The sequence below is a fragment of the Lolium perenne genome, chromosome 3 (assembly GCF_019359855.2).
Source record: "Lolium perenne isolate Kyuss_39 chromosome 3, Kyuss_2.0, whole genome shotgun sequence".
Taxonomy (NCBI): Eukaryota; Viridiplantae; Streptophyta; class Magnoliopsida; order Poales; family Poaceae; genus Lolium; species Lolium perenne.
This window is the reverse complement of record NC_067246.2, coordinates 299,014,110-299,036,491: the sequence shown is the minus strand read 5'-3', so window position 1 is coordinate 299,036,491 and position 22,382 is coordinate 299,014,110. Positions and strand designations below refer to the sequence as shown.

Genomic DNA, 22,382 nt, shown 5'->3' with positions numbered 1-22,382 from the left:
ACTCCGGAGGCGACCATGGCGGTGAAGAGTCCTCCGGGAGATGATTCCCCTCTCCGGCAGGGTGCCGGAGGTGATCTCCAGAATCCCCCGAGATGGGATTGGCGGCGGCGGCGTCACAGTAAGGTTTTCCGTATCGTGGCTCTCGGTACTGGGGGTTTCGCGACGAAGGCTTTAAGTAGGCGGAAGGGCAACGCGGGGGGCCACACGAGGGCCCCACACGCCAGGGCCGCGCGGCCAGGGCATGGGCTGCGCCGCCCTGTTGTGGCGGCGCCTCGTGGCCCCACTTCCTTTCCCCCTCGGTCTTCTGGAAGCTTCGTGCAAAAATAGGACCCTGGGCGTTGATTTCGTCCAATTCCGAGAATATTTCCTTTGTAGGATTTCTGAAACCAAAAACAGCAGAAAACAGCAACTGGCTCTTCGGCATCTCGTTAATAGGTTAGTGCCGGAAAATGCATAAATACGACATATAATGTGTATAAAACATGTAGATATCATCAATAATGTGGCATGGAACATAAGAAATTATCGATACGTCGGAGACGTATCAGACACCTACTCTGCTATGAGGCAAGTCTGTAGAAATTGGCGCTCAGGTTTACCTGAGCCCGACGTGCACCTGCACGAATGGATCATGGTAGACCACGCCCTTCCACGCGCCGCTGGGTTCACCTTCCTCCAACTCGGCACATCCCGCTACGTCACCATAGATCTATCGGAAGTTCATGCAAGGTTCAAATTCCTCCATATCTATAGGGTTAATCTATTCTTATTTTCAATCTTAGTGCTGAATGTTATCTTCATCAATATATTTTAGATACTAATTCGTCGGCTTTTGCCGTGGCGTCATCGTGCTTGCCCAGAAGAACCCGCCGCACAAGATACGGCTTCTGAACCCACTCACAAAGACATCGAACATTATGTTTGAGGCGCAGATGCCATCTGTTTTTCTGGATTTAGTCGCTGTAATCAAATCCCCGACTATGGTCTTCGTTTCCGCACATTACCCGAACGAAATTGGTTGGGTCGATGAGAGCACTCCAACTAAGGATATATATGAAGATTGGGGAGAAGGAAGATTTTCGATCGAGAACCATGGTCTGCGTTGCATTACCCCGTTCAATGGTGCACTGTATGCAATATGTGTGGACAATTTTGAGTCTGGAAGATTAGTGTGCACCAATGTATAGTTGCAGCAGCGCGCGAGCACTGTCAAGATGGAGACACTAATTTCATTTCCAGAACTTGGAAATGACAAGTTCTACCTTGTGAAGTCGGATGGTGATCTGCTGCTTGTGTTGTTGGACAACATGCTTTTGGAGGACCAACCATTGGTGTACCGTGTGGACACTCAGAGCCGCTCTCTCCATCCGGTCAGTAACATTGGCAGTCATGCCTTCTTCGTGCATTATATCTGGTGTATCTCCGTCGACACCAGAGTGCATCCGACACTTCGACCTAGCTGCATCTACTACGCGGATTTGGGTTATATCAGATAGTATGATACAAAGGCTTGAGATGAGTGGCCACGATATGTGGATAGAATAGGAAACTACGGTCTGAGAAATGAACACAGGCCATACCGTTTGGAGGATGTATTGGCCGCACACTGCAGACGGAAGGAGTTCAATGAATAATTCCTTGGGATAATGCACGAATGGAGCGACGAAGAAATATATGAGGAATGAGCGTCTTGTATTTTTTCAGCTTACTTTGTCGCGAACATTAACGACGGTATTGGCTGCTTTTGGTTGCTGTATGCAGTTTATGTATTATACTTAGTTTTCTGATTATGCTGCTGTGAATTTATCATATACTAGCTTCTAGATTTGCTGCCATATTGGGCAAAAAAAAAGAGGGCCAAAAGGCATAAATAATTGAAGAAAGACAGAAATAGAAGTTTCTCTAGATTTGATACTAATTTGGTGAAATAGACAGAGAGAGAAAGAGGGGAAAAGCTGCTCTTAAAAATGCCAATTTGGGCCGAGAGAGACAAAACCCAGCTCTCACGTACAACCAAACACGGTCTCGTGCTGTCCCACGCGGTCCCTTCCTACCAACCCCACACGACGCGGCCCCACAGACGACACGGCCCCACACGTCAGCACGGAACGTTCAAATAAATGGATTCCTTCCGTCCGAGCTCCTTCTACGGGTTTCAGACAAAGGCTTGGGGAAAACTGAGGAAAAACTAAGGGGCTGGAGAAAACTGAGTACAACTAAGGACCCAAGGGCACGAAAATAGAAATCCCAATAATTTTTGAGCAACCACAATCTTGAACAAATTATTGTAAAGTATTGTAAGCTAGGATCAAAGTACTCTAAACATAGGCATGATAAATGTAATTCTAACAATAGAACTTTAGCAACTATGTTACAACATGAAAAGTAACTCAAACAAAAGATCATGAATAATAGTGTACTGAACGCAACTGTTTGTTTTTGAGCATAGAGAAAACATAGCAAAGTGGTATTCAGCTTGTCCTTCATGGAATAGCAAAACATAAATGCCAGGACACCTTTAAAGTTCAGAAGGGTGACTAGATAAAGTAATTTGAGAACAATCAATAACATAATTATGAATCAATCAATAAGTCCTGGGACTATGCACATTATACTCAGAATGAAAACTATGCTCTCTTAATTGGTGCATAAAGTAAGAAGATGAAGACTCAACATAAAGTAAAAGAAGGCCCTTCGTAGAGGGAAGCAAGATTACTCATGTGCTAGAGCTTTTTATTTTAAATACAATAGAAGTGTTAAAATATATTTTGAGAGGTATGTATGTCTATGTCAACGAATGCTATAAAATGATATATCATCCTTTCATGTTTAATGGCTTCAAGAGCGGCTCCCATAGAGAGAGCAATAAAGTTCCTCTTCTCCTTTGTTTAAACAAGCTAAGTTTATTATTTCTCAAGTACATAGTGTTAGGAGATTTTGATTTTTGGTTCAAATTATATTTTAGTGGGATGGGCACCCGCGCCTGCTCTTTTTGCAATATTAAGAACTAGCATATTATGCATGCTAGTCAAGGTTTGAAGCCAAATAAACATGGAAGAGACAATAAAGCATCCAACACTTCCTCATGAGCTAAACCGGGAACACAAAACATGTAATAATATTTGAAGGTTTAAAGGTAGCACACAAGCAATTTACTTTGGAGTGGCTGTGAAATACCACATATAGGTAGGTATGGTGAACACAATTGGCAAACATTGGTTTTTGGGAGTTGGATGCACGAGTAGAGCTCATACTCAGTACATGTGAAGGCTAGCAAAAAACTGAGAGCGACCAACTAAGAGAGCAATAATGGCCATAATCATGCATAGCGACAAAACATTATTAATCAAAACATAAAGTGATATACAAGTGAAAAACTAAAGATCATAGAGGCTTTAGGTGACTGGTTTTTAGTCATAACATGGTGTAAGCATGTGCCAAGTCAATCTAAACAAAGCATCAAAGGAGAATACCACAATATTATGCTTTTGTATGACGGAAACAAAAAAATGATTATTTCAATGGCACATTAAGCACCCTTAGCTATTTGAGACAAGTCAGGCTACAACAATAACTACTAAACATACAATTAAAATAACATATAACATGACATGCTAAAATATAAGCCACAGTCTAAACAAGCTTCCTTTTGTATCACTATAAGCATGAAACATTTTACTCGTCTCCAACACCAATTAATTTATTTGAAATAACTCTCATAGATAATAGTCAATAGAGACCAGAGAGCTAATCATACCTAACTAAATAAAACTATCAAGCTCTAAATAAAATAAGAGTGGAAAAACCAGAGCTAAACGCAGTACTAGCAAACTAGAACACTCACAGAACAGTAAAAGTAAAAAACTAGAGTGTTATATGCAATTAAAATGGAGTGTGTCATTCTACAAAACAAATATGCTGGGATACAACCATATACTACATCAAACAAAAGAAAAGAAAACTAAAAAAATGATGCTCCAAGAACAACAGATAGCATATGAAGTAATAAAAATATAGTGTCTTGAAAAATGACATGATACTTTGTTGATGAAGAAGGGGATGCCTTGGGCATCCCCAAGCTTTGAAGCTTGTACCTCTTGGATTTCTTTCGGTGACATGTGCATCCCCAAGCTTGAGCTTTTGTCCATCCTTAATCTCATCACATCATTCTTCTCTCCCTACACTTGAAAACTTCCTTCATACAAAACTTCACACAACCTTCATTAGCAACATTAGTGCAATCAAACTAAGAAATCCATTTTGGTTCAGTTCTAACACAAGTCAAACATCCATTAAAAAAATAGCTACTGTAAAAACTTCTCTTAAATTTCTTTTTCTCAAAAGAACTCAAAAAGAAAGAGATTGAGGTAAATGCAAATAGTGGCAGAAATCTGTCAAAACAGAACAACAGGTAAAGATCGAATTTTTAGAAAATCCTATGTTGCTCAAATAGAAAAGTGAAACACTAATGAAAGTTAGATAATAACCCGGGGTATATTCTCAAAAATTATCAGCTCAATCCGACATTCTTGCTGGGAGTACGAAATTTTTTGGTAACAGCCCAGAATCTGTTTCAGGACAACAACTTCCCCAAATCTTACCTTCTTACAATTAGAGGCTACTCTTGGCACAAAAAAGAAATAAAAAGGATATGGAGAGGTTGTTACAGAGGTAATAATTTCCAAGACTTAACAAAAGAAAAATTACAGAAATAAAACATGGGTTATCTCCCAAGAGTGCTTTTTTTAACGCCTTTCAGCTAGGTGCAGAAAGTAGCTTGAATCAAGTATTGTCAAGTGAAGAAGCATCAATATCATATTTTATCCTAAGAATAGAATCAAAAGGGAGCTTATTTATATTTCTAGGGAAGTGTTCCATACCTTTCTTCAGTGGGAATTGATATCTAATACTCCCATCTCTCATATCAATAATAGCACCAACAGTTCTAAGAAAAGTTCTTCCCAAAACAATAGGACAAGAAGCATTGTATTCAATATCCAAAACAACAAAATCAATGGGTACAAGGTTATTATTAACCATTACAAAAACATTATTAAATCTCACCAAAGGTTTCTTATTAGCAATACCAGAAAGATGAACATCCAAATAACATAGTTCCAAAAGTGGCAAATCAAGCATATCATAAATTTTTCTAGGCATAACAGAGATGCTTGCACCAAGATCACATAAAGCATTGCAATCAAATTCATTCACTTTCATCTTAATGATGGGATCCCAAAAGCCTTCTAACTTTCTAGGAATAGAAGCTTCATATTTTAACTTTTCTTCTCTAATTTGCATGAGAGCATTTGGAATATGCTTTGTGAAAGCCATAAATATAGCACTAGTATTAGGACTTCTAGCAAGCTTTTGTAGGAACTTAATTACTTCAGAGATATTGCAACCATAAAAATCAAAGTCATTTTTATCAGAGGTAAGAGGACTATTGTCTCCCATATTTCGAAAAAATTCAGCGCTCTTATCAAAAGCAGTTTTAGTGGTTCTAGGCAATTTTGTAGAAGGAGTAGGGATTTTCCTACACCAATTATTTTACCATTAATAGTAGGGGGTTCGCTAGCATTTGATGTGCTTCAGTATTACTAGTGGTGGTAATGGTACATACTTTAGTAATATTATTATTTCTAGCATTTTCATCATCTCTTTCCCACCTAGCGTGCAATTCAGCTAACATCCTAACATTGTCATCGATTCTAACAAGAATGACATTCAAAGTCTTGCTTTCTTTAACATCATGAGGCATAAGTTTTAATTTAAGAAGTTCAACATAAAGATCAAGGCTATCAACTTTTAAAGCAAGAACATCAATTTTCCCAAACTTTTCCTCAGCAGATTTATTAAAAGCAGTTTGTTTACTAATAAAGTCCTTAAGCATGACTTCAAGATCAGAGGGTGCACTTCTATTGTTGTTGTAGAAATTACTATAAGAATTGCCATAACCATTACCATTATTAGAAGGATATGGCCTATAATTCTTACGACAAAAATTATTCCTATAAGCATTGTTGTTAAAATTATTGTTTTTAATGAAATTCACATCAACATACTCTTCTTGAGCAACCAAAGAAGCTAAGGGAATATTTATTTGGATCAACATGAGTTCTACCATTAACAAGCATATACATAATGGTATCAATCTTATCACTCAAAGAAGAGGTTTCTTCAACAGAATTCACCTTCTTACCTTGTGGAGCCCTCTCGGTGTGCTATTCGGAATAATTTATCATCATATCATCAATAAGATTTGTTGTGGCCCCCAAAATAATGGACATAAAGGTACCTCCAGCAGCTGAATCCAGAAGATTTCTTGAAGAAAAATTCAGTCATGCATAAAAAATTTGGATGATCATGCAAGTAGTCAATCCATGAGTGGGACATTTCTTTACCAAAAATTTCATTCTTTCCCAAGCTTGAGCAACACGTTCATTATCAAATTTTTTAAATTTCATTATGTCACTTCTCAAGGATATAATCTTAGTAGGAGGATAATATTTTCCAATGAAAACATATTTGCATTTAACGTAACATCAATACTATTTCTAGGCAAAGATAGCAACCAATATTTAGCTCTCCCTCTCAAAGAGAAAGGAAACAATTTCAGTTTAATAATATCTCCATCTACATCCTTATACTTTTGCATCTCACAAATTTTAACAAAATTATTAAGGTGAGAAGCAGCATCATCAATACTAACACTAGAAAATTGCTCTTACATAACAAGATAACAAAGTAGGTTTAATTTCATAGAAAGCTGCTTCAGGAGCAGGTGGAGCAATAGATGTACAAATAAAATCACTGTTGTTTGTGCTAGTAAAGTCACACAACTTGGTGTTGTCAAGAGTACTCATTTTAGCAAGATTAAAACAGAACACCAAAAATAACAACTATAAAATGAACTAAATTTTTTTGTGTTTTTTATAAAGAGAAGCAAACAATAAAAAGTAAAATAAACTAAGCAAAAAATAACAAAGTGAAGAGATTGGGAATGAGAGACTCTCCTTCCAGAAATCCTCTTTCTCCCCGGCAAAAGCGCCAGAAATGTCTTGATGGTGCTTGACGAAGCTTGGTGTATGCAGAGCAAGCAGTTGGAAAACCCGAAGAGGAAGGTATGATGAACATAGCAGCAAGTTTTCCCTCAGTAAGACATCAAAGTTTAATCGACCGGTAGGAGAAAGAATCACTTATGAAGGTTGTTGCTAGCTGACGTTGGCAGGGCGCACTAGCGGTGTCAACAACAACATGGACCTGCACACAACACAATCACAATAGTTTGCCCCAACTTACAGTGAGGTTGTCATTCTCACCGGTTTTGTTGAAAACAAAGGATTAGATGTATAATGTGGAAAGTGATGTTTGTTTGCAGTGTAATAGAGAGAATAGTACTTGCAGTAAGAAACGGAACATGTGTTTGCAGTAGATGATTTATCAATGTAAAAGAAAGGACCAGGGTCCACAGTTCACTAGAGGTGTCTCTAGATAACATGTTGGGTAAACAAATTACAGTTGGGAAATTGACAGAATAAAGACCATACATAACAAGATGATTACTATGAGATTTGTTTGGTCATTACAACATAATACATAGAACGTAATCCAACTGCGTCTATGACTAATAATCCACCCGCACGATATCATCCGAACAACTTTGGGTATTAAGTTGCAAGCACCACATTATCGCATTAAGCAAAGTATGTAAAGTAAACAATAGAGTTATCCTCGGATAAAGCATTGTTGTTTTCTCCCTACTAGCAACAACACATCTACAACCTTAAAAGTTATTGTCACTCTCCTAGATTACTAGTTTTATGGAAGAGTGATAATATTGTAGATGTGCTATTGCTACTAGGGAGAAAACACCAATGTTTTATCCAAGGGTAATTCTATTGTTTACTTTACACATTATTTAATATGATAATTTGTTGCTTGCAACTTAATACTGAAAGGGGTGTGGATGCTAACCGGAAGGTGGATTATTAGTCATAGAGCAGTTGGATTACGGTCTATGTATTATGTTGTAATGCCCAAACGAATCTCATAGTGATACTCTTGTCATGTATGGTCTTTATTCTGTCAATTGGCCAACTGTAATTTGTTCACCCAACATGCTATTTATCTTTATGGACAGACACCTATAGTGAACTGTGGACCCAGGTCCTTTCCTTTACACTGATAAAATCATCCTGTTCTGTTTACTTACTGCATGCATTGTTCCCTTATTGTTCCACTGCAAACATCTTTTTCCACACTATACGGTTAACTCTTTGTTATCAGCAAAACCAGTGAGATTGACAACCTCATTGTGAGTTGGGGAAAAGTATTATGATTGTGTTGTGTGCAGGTTCCACGTTGTTGTTGACGCTGGTAGTGCGTCCTGCCACAAGTCAGCTAGCAACACCTTCAGAAGTCACTCATTTCTCCTACTGGTCGATTAAACCTTGGTTTCTTATTGAGGGAAAACTTGCTGATGTGCTCATCACACATTCCTCTTGGGGTTTTCCAACCGCTTCCACAACAACCGCCACCAAGATTGTCTGGCTCCGTCTATGGAGCACCATTAGTGAGCGCCAGCATCATCCGCAGGATGCGGTTATGGCGGAGGTGGGGCCACAGCACTTGATCTAATGTGTTGGTCAGCACCTCCCGCGGCGTTAGCGCGCTGCGCGTGGGGCTCAGCTCCTACACACTCCGCCGTAGCAGGGTCGTGAGAGAGAGAGTTCATGCGGCGGGCGTGCCTACCGCAACAGTGTTGGCTCCTGCCAAAGCACCCTTCTTCGGCGCCATGGCTGACGATGATGCTCACGAACATGTTGTCAATGACAAAGGTTGTTGATGCCGAAACACGAGCGCCCCCATACCTGGCACGCCAGATGTCGTGTCTCGTCTACGCATACACCGGGGATAAGCACACCCCCATTTTTATTCGGTAGTGGGCATGAAGGCGTTCTATCCTTAACGCCACCTTAGGATCATTCTAAGGCAGAGTAAAAGCATACAGAAAGCACACACAAGCATTTTTACCCAGGTTCAGGCCGCCCTTTGGCTAACAACCCTACGTCCTTCTTTAGTGGATTATCTCGGGTGGATAGTGTACAAAATTATGAACACTCGGGTGCCGAGAGGACGCTTTCCATAGCTCCTACACCTCCCGGCCTCTTTATTTTTCTCCATTTTCTCTCTTCCTACTCGGTTAGATCGAGCCATTTCGAATCCGAGAGGCTAACAAAAGGATCCTAACCCTCTCCTCCTTACCTCCACTCAGTTCTCTCCTTTCTTTCTCATGTTTCCCTCTTCCTTCTGTTTCCTCCTGTTTCCTCCTTTCTTCCTTCTCTCACTCTTTAGCGTGGCGCCCCTTTTATGTCACAAGGCATTGCCACAATGGCTAGTCCAAGGACCTCCCAAGGGCTTTCCCGGGCTCAATCGTTTGGAGCCACGCGAACGTCGGGCAGGTGGGTGGCGCGAGTGGCCAATGGACGGCCACGGGCGGTGCGCCAATGTACTCGATGGTGGCGTGACAGCTCGGGCAGTGAGGTGTCACTCCTGTCCTCTACGCGGGCCTCTGCCAGCCTGCGCCATGATGGCACACAGGGGCGCAGGTGCTTCGCGTGTTTCCCATGCTGATCCTAACACGCCTTGTCAGGTTCGTTTGACCTCCGCTCCTGGGCCACGCCTAGGCAAGGAGAGGCGATCTCATGGCCCTTTCTGGGGCAGTCCAGGCCATGCCTTGGTCTGGATGTACCGCTCTGCCATCCTCAGCCCCTCTTCTGAGGTCAACCCCGGAGGTAGCCCAAGGGCCGCTCCTTGCCCAGCTTGTCATGTTCTCCTCGTCTTGCCTTACTATGTTGGTGCGCTCTTGTCCCGTAGTGCTTGTCCGCCACAAGGGTGCCTACATCAAAGGTAATTCTTAGCCTAGTTACACTTGCTTTACCATGGTACGTACTTGACCTGCTCATCAAGAGCGTTACTGGGCGCCATGGGCTGGGGTCTACGCGCCGCGGCGTAATCGTGAGGACCCCTGTGTCATTACACCAACACATATGTTCATAATCTAGTTTAGCTAGTTCTATGCATAGTACATTATTTACACATCTTAAACTAGTTTTACTAGTTGCCAAAAGAAAACTAGTTCTATAATTGTCCCAATTACAGGACCGGAAGCTAATTATATAACTGTCTCAATCCTACTACTTGGAAAACTATTTCTACACTTATGCAGCTTTTTTTATCAAAGATTTTGATTAATTCTACTTCAAAAAAAACATTTGATTAATTACAAGCATTTTACAGACAGGGGTATGAAAGGATTCAGGATAAGTATAACCAGTGACAACGTGTACATTGATCAGTGAAAATGGCGTGGAGCGGCCACTCCCAAAAACACGTCCATTGATCTGTCCAACGGCAATGGCCCAACTCTGCTGGGAAGCCCATTCTCGGTCGACAAGCCATTGCCACATTCATCAGAAGCAGAAGTATACTTACTTTTACAAGTACGCATGGGACCTGGCGGCACGGGGGGAAACCCTAGCGCCGCCGCCTAGGCCCTCCCTCTCCCTCCCCCGCATCGCCGCCGTCGGAGGGGGCGCCAGCGAAGCCGCGCGCGCCTCAAGGATGGTGGCGGCGGGGCGGTTTTCTTCTCCGCCTCCTCTTCTTCCCCTCGCGTTCCCCGGCGCGGGGGCGCTGCATGCGGCAACGGTGGCTACGGGCGGGCACGCGGCGGCCCGACGGAGCTGCATCGGGAGGCTGCGGCGGCGGCGCTGCATCGGGAGGCCGCGGCGGCAGAGCTACATCAGGAGGCCGCGCCGGTGGAGGCCGTGGCGGTGCACTAGTAGAAAACCTCTCATCCATCTAAGCCATTGGTACCGGTTCCCTTACGAACCGGTACTAAAGGGGCCATTTGTACCGGTTTGAGGGCTCAGGTGGGCGAGGAGCTTTGGTACCGGTTTGGGAGGGGCTTTCGTACCGGTTCGTGTTAGGAACCGGTACGAAAGGTCTTCGGCCAAAATTCAGACGCGTGGTGGGGCCTGGGCTGGACCTTTGGTACCGGTTCTTAACACGAACCGGTACCAAAGGGTACCAGCTATATCAATCGCCCAGATCCCTTCCCGAGCCCCCTGCATGATGGCTCTCATTTTTGTCTTCTTCCTCACACTCTAAATTTTTCTCCACCTCTCACACTCCAATAATCTTTATTTTTCTCCACCATTTTAACAAGATTAACGACCTCCATCTATCCAAGGGTTAGCAATATCATCCTTTCTTCCGGCGTTCCTAATTTAGCTCATTTCTTTGGTAGTTTAACTCGTACTATTTTTCTAGTGCTAGCAAGGTGTTTGATGAAATGCCTAAGTTAGGGATTTTACTTTTTTTATAATCAATTTGAGCTGAAATTATGGTATATTTTGTAGGTTTTAATTAGTATCATCCCCGTCCTCACCGCCGTCGATCGCTAGCGTCGTCCCCTAGCCGGCACCGTACAACCTCGGTGAGCCTCTTCTTTTTTATAAAAAAAACTTAGTTTTATGTGATGAACTTGAATATTAATTAAGTTGGTCACTCATATATCCATGATGTTGTGTACTTAATGATTTTTGATATACATATAAAATGCAGATGAGTCGACAATGGATGTACGGTGACCGGTGCCATCCCGAGTTCATTACTGGCATGCATTATTTTCTCAACGTGGCTGAGGCAAACAGGCAGTCGAATGGTTTCATGTATTGTCCATGTAGTTCCTGTAAGAATATGAAGGATTACTCTACCTCGAAGACCCTTCACGTCCACCTGCTGGAGAATGGTTTCATGCCCAGCTATAATTGTTGGACCAAGCACGGAGAAAGAGGGGTTATATTGGAAGACAACGAAGAAGAAGAGGATAGTGACAACTATCCCAGCTTATTCACTGAAGACGGTGGTAGTAGAATGGGGGAAGACGAAGCTGAAGAAGAGCTCATTTTCGATGAGCCGATTTTTGATGACCCGGATGACGATTTGGGTCGGGCCATTCTTGATGCGAAGATGAACTGCGGAAATGAAAAGGAGAGGTTGAAGTTGGAGAAAATGTTAGAGGATCACAACAAACTGTTGTACCCAAATTGCGAAAATGATCAGAAAAAGCTGGGTACCACGCTGGAATTGCTGCGATGGAAGGCGAGAGAATGGTACTTCGACAAGGGATTTGAAAAGTTGCTGAAAATAATAAAGAAGATGCTTCCAGGGGAGAACGTGTTGCCCTCTAGCATGTACGAAGCAAAGAAGGTTGTCTGCCCTCTAGGATTAGAGGTGCAGAAGATACATGCATGCATCAATGACTGCATCCTCTACCGCGGGGAGTACGAGAATTTGAATGCATGCCCGGTATGTAGTGCATTGAGGTATAAGATCAGGCGAGATGACCCGGCGATGTTGAGGGTGAGTCCACCCCCGGAAGAGGGTTCCTGCGAAGGTGATGTGGGATGCTCCTATAATACCACGGTTGAAACGTTTGTTCCGGAACAAAGAGCATGCCAAGTTGTTGCGATGGCACAAAGAGGACCGTAAGAAAGATGTGATGCTGAGACACCCCGGCCGACGGGTCGCGGTGGAGAAAAATCGACAGAGAGTTCAAGTCATTTTCAGATGACGTAAGGAACTTAAGATTTGGTCTAAGTACGAGATGGCTTTAATCCTTTCGGGAGCGAGCTCCAGTCCTAGCACCTGGCCGGTGACTCTATGTATCTATAACCTTCCTCCTTGGTTGTGCATGAAGCGGAAGTTCATTATGATGCCGGTGCTCATCCGGGGCCCGAAGCAACCCGGCAACGACATTGATGTGTACCTGAGGCCATTGGTTGAAGAACTTTTAGAGTTGTGGCGTGACGAAGGTGTACTGTGTGGGATGAGCACGAACAAAAGGAATTTAACCTACGAGCGTTGTTATTTGTAACCATCAATGATTGGCCTGCTCTTGGTAACATTTCAGGGCAGTCAAACAAGGGATACAATGCATGCACACCTTTGTTTAGGTGAGACTGATAGTAATTATTTGGGAAACAAGAATGTGTACCTGGGGCATCGTCGATTTCTTCCAAAACAACATCACGTAAGAAAGAGAGGAAAGCATTTCGGAGGTGAGGCAGATAACCGAACGAAGCCTACCCGCCCTAATGGGGAAGTTATATATGATATGGTCAAGGATTTAAAAGTGATCTTTGGAAAGGGTCCCGGCGGACAATCTGTTCCGCATGATGTTGACGGACACGTACCCATGTGGAAGAAGAAGTCGATATTTTGGGAGCTACCCTACTGGAAATTCTTAGAGGTTCACTCTGCAATCGACGTGATGCACGTGACGAAAAATCTTTGCGTGAACCTGCTAAACTTCTTGGGCGTGTATGGGAAGACAAAAGATACACCGGATGCACGGCAGGACCAGCAAAGTATCCACGAAGGAAACAACCTGAATCCAGAGAAGTATCAAGGTCCTGCCAGCTATGCTCTTACCAAAGAGGAGAAGGAGATCTTTTTGAAGTCCTGAGTAGCATCAAGGTCCCGTCTGGCTTCTCGTCGAATATAAAGGGAATAATAAACATGTCGGAGAAAAAGTTTCAAAACCTAAAGTCTCATGACTGCCACGTGATTATGACACAATTACTTCCGGTTGCATTGAGGGGGCTTCTGCCGGAAAATGTTCGAGTACCCATTGTGAAGCTATGTGCGTTCCTCAATGCAATTTCTCAGAAGGTGATCAATCCACTTACTCTACAAAATTTACAGAAGGATGTGGTCCAATGTCTAGTCAGCTTCGAGTTGGTGTTCCCACCATCCTTCTTCAATATTATGACACATCTCCTAGTTCACCTGGTCGAAGAGATTGACGTTCTCGGTCCTGTATTTCTACACAACATGTTCCCCTTTGAGAGATTCATGGGAGTCTTAAAGAAGTACGTTCATAACTGTGCTAGGCCAGAAGGAAGCATCTCCAAGGGCTATGGAACAGAGGAGGTCATTGAGTTTTGTGTTGACTTTATTCCTGACCTTAAGCCGATCGGTGTTCCTGAATCGCGCTATGAGGGGAGACTGCGTGGAAAAGGCACGCTAGGAAAGAAATCAGCAACGTGTATGGACGGACATTCTTTCACTCAAGCACACTACATAATTCCATCTTGGTGGCTCCGTACAAAGAGGAACACAAGGAGATCTTACGCTCTAAATACCCGGAGCAACGTGAAGATTGGATTGATGGAGAACACATGAAGACTTTCGGCGGTTGGTTGCAAACACGTCTCATGAATGTCACCAATGACGAGCAGCTGTACTTGTTGGCCAAGCAACCATCTTCTACTATATCAACTTTTCAAGGGTACGAGATTAATGGGAACATATTTTACACTTTCGCCCAAGACAAAAAGAGCACCAACCAAAACAGTGGTGTCCGCTTTGATGCAGAAGATGGCAATGGGAACAAGGTCACATATTATGGGTACATAGAGGAGATATGGGAACTTGACTATGGACCTAATTTCAAGGTCCCTTTGTTCCGGTGTAAATGGTTCAACCTGAAAGACGAGTGCAGGTAGACCCGCGATGCGGAATGACTACGGTGGATTTCAAGAATCTTGGGTACGACACCGAACCATTCGTCCTAGCCAGTGAAGTGGCTCAGGTTTTTTATGTGAAGGATATGTCTAGCAAACCGAAAAAAAGAAAAGAAAGGCAAGAGGACACATCATACGATGAGCCAAAGCGGCACATAGTTCTTTCAGGAAAAAGAAACATCGTGGGAGTAGAGGACAAGACAGACATGTCAGAAGATTATAATAAGTTTGACGATATTCCACCCTTCAAGGTAAAAATTGACCCAAGCATCATCTTAAACAATGAAGATTGTCCATGGTTGCGTCGTAGTAAGAAGAAAGGGAAACGAGCGAAGAAAACTCAGAAGACTAGCTAGCTACATATAGGGATCATAACTTGTGTATCTCAATATGGAAATCACTTTTGTGTAATGATGTTACTGTATGTAAGATATTAACAATGGAGATGGTTGGCTTGTTTTACTAGTTAAGTCACGGGCTTGCAGGGAAATTTTTCCGAGGCGGAACTTCCGAATATGCCATATATAGGGCATGTGCACCAAGGGCATATTCGAGAAGTTCCGCCACGAGATTTCCCAACCCTTTCCGCAACATTGTTAGAGGAGATGGAGTCTTCCACGGGCTTGCAGGAAAAAAATTCCGAGGCGGAACTTCCGAAGATGCCATATGGCGTGTGCACCAAGGGCATCTTCGACAAGTTCCACCACGGGAGATTTCCCAACCCTTTCCCCAACATTTGTTAGAGGAGATGGAGTCTTCCACGGGCTTGCAGGGAAATTTTTCCGAGGCGGAACTTCCGAAGATGCCATAGGGCGTGTGCACCAAGGGCATCTTCGACAAGTTCCGCCACGGGAGATTTCCCAACCCTTTCCTCCATCCATGGTGATGAAACTCTCCATCCATGTTGGCTTGTTGAGCTGCTTCCCATGGTGTATCGATGCTCCTTTTATAGGCAGAGCGTCCTTATCCTGCCGACAGCTTTAGTACCGGTTGTAGACACGAACCGGTACTAAAGGTTACCCACGCGTCCTTATCCCACCGACAGAGCGTCGTGCGCTACATACTTTATCTCATCGAGCAGGGCGTCCTTATCCTGCCGACAGCTTTAGTACCGGTTGCACCCACCAACCGGTACTAAAGGTTACCCACGCGTCCTTATCCCACCGACAGGGCGTCGTGCGCTACATACTTTATCTCATCGAGCAGGGCGTCCTTATCCTGCCGACAGCTTTAGTACCGGTTGCACCCACCAACCGGTACTAAAGGTTACCCACGCGTCCTTATCCCACCGACAGGGCGTCGTGCGCTACATACTTTATCTCATCGAGCAGGGCGTCCTTATCCTGCCGACAGCTTTAGTACCGGTTGCACCCACCAACCGGTACTAAAGGTTACCACGCGTCCTTATCCCACCGACGGGCGTCGTGCGCTACATACTTTATCTCATCGAAGCGGGCGTCCTTATCCTGCCGACAGCTTTAGTACCGGTTGCACCCACCAACCGGTACTAAAGGTTTGCCTCTGTCTTCCCGCCTATTTTCTTCCCACGCTTTTCACCGGTTCCCGCCTTTGTCTTCCCGCCATTTTTTCACTATATATATGTAGGCTTGGCCACCATTTACATATCACATCTAGACTCATATCTGCAAACCTCATCATTCTCTCCCATGGCTTCCATCGCATCTCTAACCCCCCGGGAGGCGGAGGCGCTTTGCGCCTCGAACTACCTGCCCGCCGGGCTACCGCGTCCGACCGGCTGGTTGCTAAGCGTCGGAGGCGTACCGGTCCCTCCAGTCCCTCTAGGTGTGGCGCGCGAGATGGCCATCACGAACCACTACTACTTTGAGCTCACGCCAGAGCAGCGGAGGAATCCCCAGTGGCATCCCGACTACAGCCCGACTTGGGAAAGCTTCTTCATCAATCGGCGTGAGAGGGCGCTTTCCAGGCATGAGGAGGGCGGTCCGCCTCCTTCGAACTTCAACGAGGCCGGCCGTCGGGCGTGGTGGCGCGGCCGGACTCTCCAGGGCGTCATGGCCTACCGTGGCCCCCGCCTGCGCTACCCTCAGTCCCAGCCCACGCGTGCTCACCCGCCGACCGGAGAGTACCGCGACCCCGATGCCAGCGACGATGATGACGGCGACTACGACGACTACAGTGGCGACTACTACAGGGCTAGGCACGAGTATGACTGAATGACTCCAACAGTAGAATTTGGCCATGTATCTTTAATTTTCAGTTAAGCTATGTATTTTAATTCGAGTTCAATCGTAATAAAATTTTATTCCCGCCCTTTCTTTCCCGCCTTTTCCGTCGTACGTGGCGGGAAAGTTTCCAGCAGTGGACGGCGTCGTGGCAAGAGTAAAGAATAGAAATAGATAATATATAGAAAAGAATTAGAAAATATATAGAAAAGAAATATAAAAAAGGATATAGAAAACAAATAGAAAAGAAATCAAACGGAAATAGAAAAAGAAATAGAAAAGAAATAGAGAAGAAAAGAAACAGAAAATAAAAAGAAAAGAAAAGAAACACAAAAGAAAAGAAAAAAACATAAAAGAAAAGAAAGAAGAAACGAGAAAACAAAATAAATAGAAAAGAAATATAAAAGAAAAGAAACACAAAAGAAAGGGGAACGAAAATGAAAAGAAAAGAAATAGAAAATGAAAAGAAATAGAAAATGAAAAGAAAAGAAATAGAAAATGAAAAGAAATAGAAAATGAGAAGAAAAGAAAAGAAACACAAAATAAAAGGAAAAAGAAACGAGAAAAGAAAGAAGAAAACGAGTAAAGAAAAAAGAAACAGCAAAAGAAAAGAAAACGATAAAAGAAAAAAGAAAACAAAAAAAAACCCTTTAGTACCGGTTGGTACCACCAACCGTACGAAAGGTCTTTCGTACCGGTTGGTGGTACCAACCGGTACTAAAGGTCGATCCCCCTGTTTTAGACTTAGCCGCGACCGAAAATCCCCAAATCCTCTTCTTTCTCCCCCGCGCGACAATGAGCCCCGACGCCGCCGGCAGCGCCGACGCACCCACGCCGCCCGACGCACCCACGCCGCCGCCGACGCCGCCGCCGCAGACGCAGCCGCCACCGCCGACGCAGCCCGCCGCCGCCCGCAGGTACCTCCCCGGCCCTCTCCTCTTTTTCCGCCACCCCTCATCGCCGCCCGCAAGGTGTTCGACGGCGAGGAGGTCTCGGGCGTAAGGCTCGGTCGACGGCTCCGCCTCCGCGAGGCCGTCGTCGAGGTCGAAGGCGAGCTCGGTGGCGTCGACGGGCAGGGGTGAGGTGGTGAGCGCGCGGCGCGTAGTCGATGCGGGAGCCGAGCACGCTACGGGTCCATGGCGAACGCGCGGGGAGCCTCGCGGGGCCGGTGCGCGCGCCCGCCACCGAGGCCACTCGCGCCGGGATCGACCTCGCGCGGCGGTCCCTCGATGACGCGTCCAGCGACATCTCGCCGCCGCGTCGGCCCTGATGGCGAGCGCCCAGCACACGGCCGACCAGCAGCGGCGCGCCTCGCGGAGGCTCCAGGAGGCCAGGCTGTACGCGGCCGCGGCGTACCTCGTCGTGGAGCAGTGCTGCGTCCACGTGCCGGGCGCTGGAACAGCATCGCTCGTCGGAGACCTGGCGGGCGAGCGCCACCTGCGTGACGGTCTTCGGGCCCTGCGCGGCGGCGCCTTTGGCCTTGGAGAGGTAGAGCTGGTCGAGGGGTGGCCGCGCTGATGGATGAGGGGACGGGGATGCGGGCAAGGGCGGTGGACAGGGGAGATGACGCCGCAGAACAGCTTCCTAATTAGTTAAATAGCACCATTTTTTCTAAATTCTGAACAACTTGATTTGTTGTGTTTGATTTCAGTGCCTTTCTAAATGTTGATTGCAATATTGTCACTTCTTGCCTTAGTGCATAAGAGATCGGATTGGAAAGAACAAACTAGGTATTGTGAGCTCAACTAGTATGTAGCTCAACTCTGAACTTGGGTGCCATTTGTGTGTCCGTAGTTACATGTGAACTCGCAAAGACTTCGGGATTAGCTGGCCAGTGTTGTGTCCGTTGTTATCCATAATGTTCATATATTGCCAAAACGCATCCATTCTACATTATTTGAGCAGTGAATTTCGAAGTTGATTTTGTCTCTGCAAATGAACTGCAAGATTGTTAGGAGGTATGGTCGTGCCGAGTTCTTTTATCATGAATATTAAACTAAATATATAAATGTAGGGAAAGAGAGCAAAGTGTTCTATTTGTTGGCATGGATTGGAATTGATAGTTCTTGAACTACATAAACATATGAACATCACAAGGTGAAATCTGGATAGATAGAAAGTACCACAACTAAGTTTTCTTAAGGGCATGCTTGTGTTTTTGTTTGGCATATTCATTTCAAAAGGAGGGCATATGTGTTTGTATTTCACATGATTATGCTATTAATTGCTTTCTTAATTTTGCAGTGACATTGAGGTATGGAGGACGGCACCTTCGTCCGAGATGAGGAGGGGGAAGAAGCGGTGCAGCGATTGATCTATGAGAGTGCCCGTGGTCCGGAACCCGACGATGGAGATGGCAACGAGTACCAAGACTTTCTGAATGATTTTGGCGAGGGACTTGAGTCTGAACAAGTTAGAAAAGACAATGAAGTGTCCATCACAAACTCCGGCGAGGTGTATATCTATGTATCAATTAGTCTGTGTTCATCCCTAGATGCATTCATTTATTTGTATTGCACTTATTAACGAATAATTTTTTCTTTTAGCCTTCTGGATCATCGAGCAAGTCTGTTAGAACAAAACGAGGCCCGACGCGGGTGCTAAAGGGCGAGGGCAGGTTAGCCCTCACGGCATTCAAGGATAATGGTGAACCAGTGGAGCCCAAGGAGTTTTGCCGCAAATTTACAAGTCAATCCGGAGTTATTGTTAGGGACCATGTACCGATCAGCATTCAAGAGTGGCATAAGCCGAAGAACCCGGAGAGTGGTGCTACTTATGTCAACGACAAGATGAAAAAATTTCTTTGGGACACGCTACTGACAAAGTTCAGCCTACCGGAAGACATGACGGAAGGCCAGAAGAATAAAGTCAAGGAATGGACATGGAAGAAGATGGCCATACAATTCCAGAGCTTCAAGAAAAATTTATGGGACAAATATAAGAATGAAGATCCGGTGATTCGATGATAATCTAGTGAAGATAAAAGATCAACTGGGCCGCATTTAAGGAGTATAAGATATCGTCTAGTTTTGTGTGCTGATCGAATAAAACTACCGAATATGCTGAAAAGAAGAAACTTCCGCATCATTTGGGGTCGTGGCTACAAGAGTGCCATTCCGAAGTGGACAGCGTTTGAGAATAAACTGATGGATCATGGAATCACTCCACGTGACATGGGACTGGCCCGAACGGTCCAAGTTACGGTTGTTCGCTCATGGGGCGGGGTTGGACCCAAAGACAGGGTTGATCGTTGCGAAGGGAAAATGGAAGGAAAAAATTGAGGCAATTGTACCGAAGCTTGTAGATGCAATTGAAAAGGTCGAGAAAGGAGAGTACATTCCCGATCGAGAGAATGACGAGCCGACACTCGCTACGGGAACCACTGAACATGTTGGACGGAGTGCGAGCTCGCCCAGGTCTCACCATGAAGGAAGCGTGGCCGGACAGCGCTGACACTTATAGAAGCCGTTCGCGAAAGAAGAAGAAGGACGCCGACATTGTAACGGAGTTGTTATCTAGGGTGGAGGCTCTTGAGAGAAATCGAGAGGGCACACGATCAGCCGCTGTTTCTACGGGATCCACAAGCCGATGCTGCCCCATCTCAGCGAAGAAGCGGTGTCGGTTCCTCGCATCTTGACGGATGTGGAGGAAGCTACCCCGTGGATTATGTCACGGAGAAGACAGATTGCGAGCTACATATGTTAATCAGGACCGCGTCTGTTAAGGTGGCGGTCGGCTATGTGTACCCAAGTGAAGATGGAGCAATGCACCATCATATGCCCATTCCACCTGGTTGTGTTCGTGTCGGGGTGGATGAAGTTGTTTCGGGTTTTGAAAAAGTGGAGCTTGATATTCCTAGAGGTGAAGATGAGAGGACACTGGGCGATGTCAAGCACGGTTTCGCCCTATGGCTGAAGAAGTACGTCGTCCTTTTGCAAAGGCCACCGACTCCTACACATGAGCAGCAAATGCCATCGACTCCTCCTGGTGGCAGTCCTGGTGAGCAGCCAAGTCCACACCTACCTGAGAGGGACCCCAGCGTGAGTCCACCATCTCGAGATCCTCCGCGTAAGACGGCGTCCGTTAAGCGGAATGGTACGCCGCCTAGGAAGAAAGCTAGAAAGGAGAAACAAGCGCCGCCTCTGAGAAGTTACCTTGGGAAAAAACTCCGAGAGGAAAACGCGGAGGCCGTTCAGGCCGAGGTGAAGAAATTTTGCACCGAAAGTGCCGAGAGATACCTTTCGAGAAGACACTAGATCGGGAGAAAGTTGTGCGTACCGTTGACAATCTATATGACCCTGTACCATCGCCGCCATCTGACTATGCGCGTTCTATTGAAAGGTCGTATGACAAGATGATCGAGGCGACAAAACCCGTTAAATCGGGTATCAGGGAGATAAAAGGGATACACAGTGTCTACCAGCTCAGACAACAACCCGTTCAATCGGTCGCCCCTCTCAAGGTGTTTGACGGGAAGACCGTTCAAAGTTCTCGACAAGACGCAACTGATTACGCCTTAGCTGAACGAGCATATCAGTTTGTTCAAGGGAAAGATTTGGTCGAGAATCTCAGGAAGGTACCAACATGTATGCGTAACTTGCATTCGTGGTACCTTAAGGCCTCAAAGGAAGGGATCCAGACTATCATGGTGCGAGTTAGGGAAGAGCACTACTTCCAGAGTGCTTGTGTGAACGTTGACTTCGCCGAACTCTTTCAGTTATATAATCTCCGGGCCCTCGACAAATCAATCATCAGTTGCTATTGTCATGCGTAAGTGATTTATTTATTTAATTTGAGAAGTCGTTCATTGTCTGCAGATTATAATCTTTTGTGCGCTATATTATGCAGATCGAAGATGCTCGAATGCAAAAGGGACGATATCACAGACATTGGGTTCATTGACCCGAACACAATGCATATCAAAACCATAGAGAATCCCCTCTATAACAAGGATACACCGCAGACTTTGCTAAGGTTTTTGAAGCGACAACGTGACAAAAAGCTAATACTTTGGCCTTACAACTTCGAGTGAGTCTTACTGTCTTATAACACATTATATTTTGCTCACCGTATATCAAAATTTTAACTAATGACTACATATTGAAACGTGCGTAGGTTTCACTTTATTCTTCTCGTCATCAATTTGGAAATTGGAGAAGTTGAAGTCTTGGACTCACTAAGCAAAGAAAAGGATCTATACGTGTCTTGTTTTTTAATGCTCAGAAGGTAATTTTAATTCTTATCGATTTGTTTCGTTAATTTCCTGCTTTGAACTAATTGATGACTCTTTTATGCATTTTCTTTTATCGAGCAGCGTATGGCAAACTTTCATCAAGGAAGATACGTCCCGTGAATGGACACCGAAGCTGCGATGGCGTGCGAAAGTAAGTAGTACTACCTAGGTCCACACACCTTTCAATTATCATACTTGACTATTGTTTGATTGAATTATATTCTTGTAAAGAAATGCCCGCAACAACCTCCGGGGACCGATCTCTGTGGATTCTTCGTTTGCGAGTACATCCGCAGAATTGTCAACGAGAGAACGAATAATGAAAGAAATAAAGAGGTACAAAAACAATCTTCA

The 22,382-nt window shown here is 44.7% G+C and overlaps 1 long non-coding RNA gene across 1 annotated transcript; it reads left to right on the top strand.

Annotated features, from left to right (window-relative positions):
* Positions 1-21,729: 21,729 nt before the first annotated feature.
* Positions 21,730-22,165, top strand: LOC139837698 (uncharacterized). The gene is made up of 3 exons (XR_011754332.1): positions 21,730-21,823; positions 21,911-22,021; positions 22,110-22,165. It is a non-coding gene; the product is annotated as an uncharacterized lncRNA (long non-coding RNA).
* Positions 22,166-22,382: the final 217 nt, after the last annotated feature.